The 4,788-nt window shown below is 32.7% G+C and overlaps 1 long non-coding RNA gene across 1 annotated transcript; it reads right to left on the bottom strand.

The window, feature by feature from the left end:
- Window positions 1-1,150: 1,150 nt before the first annotated feature.
- Window positions 1,151-4,407, bottom strand: LOC147762199 (uncharacterized). The gene is made up of 3 exons (XR_015334055.1): window positions 4,174-4,407; window positions 2,719-3,985; window positions 1,151-1,416 (listed from the first exon to the last, which is right to left on the bottom strand). It is a non-coding gene; the product is annotated as an uncharacterized LOC147762199 (long non-coding RNA).
- Between the last annotated feature and the right edge of the window lie 381 nt (window positions 4,408-4,788).

Raw genomic sequence — 4,788 nt, forward strand, 5'->3', positions numbered from 1 at the left:
GTGTGTAAGAGGTTGCAAATTACCTATAACTGTTATCTGGAAAACAATATATACCCATACAAGACTTCTCCTTACTATCAATGCCAGATACAGATAACTCCTTACAATGGGTTTCTGGAATGGGTTGTTGTTATCACAATATTTGACAATGTCCTTAATCTTGCTACATATCATGTATTGTACACATGGATAAGACATAGCGCTGCTCTTGGTGCTGTCTTTCAGTGCCTGCCTTTTCATGGTAATGGTACTCTGGAAAAAAGAACAATATAACTGAAAAAACTGAAAATTATATTGTAAAGACTGGCAAATGCAATGACTTAGAACAGTTAAACGATAATAATTTTGTCAAATCTTGTCCACTATTTCTGAAATTTGTACAAAAGATGCTTAACAACAATAGAAATCTGTTGTAAGATGATCAGTTGACTGTATCTAATGAAAAGTGATTTTTGGGACAACAAATTTGGGACAACTGAAATTTACATTGAGAAGACTGGTAAAACACAGGACTTTAAAATAGTTAAACGTTAATAACTTTGTCAAATCTAGTCCAATATTTCTGAAATTTGTACAAATGATGCTTAACAACAATAAAAATATGTGATAAGCTGATCAGTTGACTGTGTCTAATGAAAAGTGTTTTTGGGGACAATATATTTGGGAAAACTGAAATTTACATTGAAAAGACTGGCAAATCCCAGGACTTAAAATAGTTAAATGATAATAATTTTGTCAAATCTTGTCCAATATTTTATGAAAATTGTACAAATGATGCTTAACAACAATAAAAATCTGTGATAAGCTGATCAAATGACTGTGTCTAATGAAAAGTGTTTTTTTGGACAACATATTTGGGACAACTGAAATTTACATTGAGAAGACTGGCAAAACACAGGAATTTAAAATAGTTAAACGTTAATAATTTTGTCAAATCTTGTCCAGTGTTTCTGAAATTTGTACAAATGATTCTTAATAACAATAAAAATCTGTGATAAGCTGATCAAATGACTGTGTCTAATGAAAAGTATCTTCTTGCGACAATATCTTTGAAAAACTGAAAATTACATTGAAAACACTGGCAAATTTAATGGCTTAAAATAGTTAAATGTTAATAATTTTGTAATGAGATTATAAAATAAAATAGCAAATGTGATGACTTGAGGTTGTTTGTGTAAAAGGTTGCAAATTACCTATAACTGTTATCTGGAAAACAATATATACCCTTACAAGACTTCTCCTTACTATCAATGCCAGATGCAGATTACTCCTTACAATGGGTTTCTGGAATGGGTTGTTGTTATCACAGTATTTGACAATGTCCTAAATCTTGCCACATATCATGTATTGTACACATGGATAAGACATAATGCTGCTCTTGGTGCTGTCTTTCACTGTCTGCTTTTCCATGGTACTCTGGAAAAAGAAGAATATAACTGAAAAAACTGAAAATTACATTGAAAAGACTGGCAAATGCAATGACTTAAAATAGTTAAACGATAATAATTTTGTCAAATGTAATCCAATATTTCTGAAATTTGTACAAACGATGCTTAACAACAATAAAAATCTGTGATAAGATGATCAGTTGACTGTATCTGATGAAAAGGGATTTTTGGAACAACAAATTTGGGACAACTGAAATTTACATTGAGAAGACTGGCAAAACACAGGACTTTAAAATAGTTAAAAGTTAATAATTTTGTCAAACATTGTCCAATATTTCTGAAACTTGTACAAATAATGCTTAACAACATTCAATATCTGTGATAAGCTGATCAAATGACTGTGTCTAATGAAAAGTATCTTCTTGCGACAATATCTTTGAAAAAACTAAAAATTACACTGAAAACGCTGGCAAATTCCATGGTTTAAAATAGTTAAATGTTAATAATTTTGCAAATTGATTATAAAATAAAATAGCAAAGGTGATGACTTGAGGTTGTTTGTGCAAGAGGTTGCAAATTACCTATAACTGTTATTTGGAAAACAATATATACCCATACAAGACTTCTCCTTACTATCAATGCCAGATGCAGATTACTCCTTACAATGGGTTTCTGGAATGGGTTGTTGTTATCACAGTACTTGACAATGTCCTAAATCTTGTCACATATCATGTATTGTACACATGGATAAGACAGTGCTGCTCTTGGTGCTGTCTTTCACTGTCTGCCTTTCCATGGTACTCTGGAAAAAGAAGAATATAACTGAAAAAACTGAAAATTACATTGAGAAGACTGGCAAATTCCAGGACTTAAAATAGATAAACGTTAATAATTTTGTCAAATCTTGTCCACTATTTCTGAAATTTGTACAAATGATGCTTAACAACAATAAAAATCTGTGATTAGATGATCTGTTGACTGTATCTAATGAAAAGTGATTTTTGGGACAACATATTTGGGAAAACTGAAATTTACATTAAAAAGACAGGCAAATCCCAGGACTTAAAATAGTTAAACGTTAATAATTTTGTCAAATCTTGTCCAGTGTTTCTGAAATTTTTACAAATGATGCTTAACAACAATAAAAATCTGTGATAAGCTGATCAATCATCTGTGTCTTTTTTAAGTGTCAAGTATATTGGAAATTGATAATCAGAATAGTGAGAATTAACCAAAAGAAATATTTCAGTACTGCAATGTATTATTTACTTTTAAAGAAAACAGCAAATGTGATGATTTGAGTTTATTTGTGTAAGAGGTTGCAAATTACCTATTAATGTCATCTGTAAATCAATATATACCCATTCAAGACTTCTTCTTGCTATCAATGCCAGATGCAGATTACTCCTCACAATGGGTTTATGGAATGGGTTGCCGTTAGCAAAATATTTGACAATGTCCTAAATCTTGCCACATATCACGTATTGTACACATGGATAAGACATACTGCTGCTTTTGCTGCTGTCTTTCACTGCCTGCTTTTTCATAGTAAGGGTACTCTCAGACATGCTGAAACTGTCGGTCCGAGCGGTCATGACCGGCAAAATTTGTCTGGACTGATAAAAAATTGGACTTGGTCGGTCCAAAGGAGTTTTAAGAGGCGCCATTTTGAATTTTCAGTCATCGTTCGATGTACTTCAAGAATAAAATTATATAAAACCCAAAGCATTTTCCATTTCAAACTGACCACATTCACAAACAAAGTGAGCTACCTAATTGCAGTATCCGTCTCAAAAAAAATTGGGTGATTTCCAGTCTGGCAAAAATCCATTCAGTCCGGCAAATTTTTCATTACTGCCGGTCAAAATGTCCAGCCATTCTGAAAAGTTTTCAGCATGTCTGTACTCTGGAAAAAGAAGAACATAATTGACTGAAAAAACTGAAAATTACATTGAAAAGACTAGCAAATCCCCTATAAATTACCTATAACTGTCATCTGGAAAACAATATATACCCATACAAAACTTCTCCTTACTATCAATGCCAGATGCAGATTACTACTTACAATGGGTTTCTGGAATGAATTGCTGGTAACTGTGACCTTGAAATTGATCTTTACACTGGCAAACAATGTTAGTTTTAAAAATATTAGACATGATCCTGTCTACCACTTCCTTGGTAGAATATCCTCCCAGTGTGGCAAGGTGGTTTGACTATTGAAATAAATATAAAACCTTAATTAGTATAGCAGATTTATATATATACATACAACAAATGATAAGTGTTCAGATTAAAATATATTTAATTTAATCATTTATCAAATAACCATTTAAAAAAAATCAACTTTATAATTTATTCCATAGGTAGCTTCAGCACAACAATCACTACATTAATCATACTATTATTTTTTTAAAACTTACCAGTAATTACATTTTATGCTTATCTTTAAGTGTGTTTTCAACCCTTGCCACATCTTCTCTAGTCTACATAGGAAACTTAATTATATTTTAGCAGCTTTTTCAGCTTTTGCAGCAGCAATTTTCACCTTGATTGCTTTATTTCTATCAGGTCCATGGTGACAGTCCATGATGATTTCACTGAAAATCATAAAAGGTATCAAATTCTTACTGTCCAAATGAAGTATCTTGTCTTTGATTCCATCTTATCATTTTGGTTGAGAATTTCCAGTCTCATCTTACAAATTGCACCATTCCATCATATTTATATAATATTAATCAGCAAAACATGTTGTATTTTGCATGCAGATCTGTGGATTGTTGCTTACCAGAAAACACAATGTCCTCAAATTTCTCTTCCACTGCCAGGGCCTCCCGACACCAGTTTACTCTTTTTGGACGGTTGATCAATCTTACAAGTTGACAGTAGCCTTAACTAGCTTTCCCACTCTTCACCCAGCCAATCGTCTTTCTAAATCTCCACACAGCGCTGGATGATACAAGCAGATCTGTTAAAACAAACAAAAAAGAGGAGGATCTATATGAACTTTCAGTCAATAAAATTTTTTCTTCATATATACAAGTGATTATTTTTTACAAATTAAATCAATACAACTAGGTAAGGTATTGCAAGTGCAGGTACATGTACTTTGACAATTATAATAGTCCAAAAAAGAAAAACATCTTTGACTGCATTTCAAGAGATTTAGATCGATCCATCTGGATCGACCCAACTCCATGGGGGTTCAAGCTAAATTGCTGTCAGCCGAGCGTGCACGACAGTTAATTACCCCCGTACAGCTTTCAGTAGGCGGGACAGACATTTAAGCCGGTTAAGCTGACACCAATCTATTTAAGCCGGTTAAGCTGACACCAATCTAGTGAGACTCCCCAGGGGGATAGATTGATCTAAATATCTATGGGAATGGGGTCTTTTACTTATG

The sequence above is a fragment of the Lingula anatina genome, chromosome 4 (genome assembly GCF_051362555.1).
Source record: "Lingula anatina isolate TDL-2025a chromosome 4, LinAna3.0, whole genome shotgun sequence".
In the NCBI taxonomy this organism is placed as follows: Eukaryota; Metazoa; Brachiopoda; class Lingulata; order Lingulida; family Lingulidae; genus Lingula; species Lingula anatina.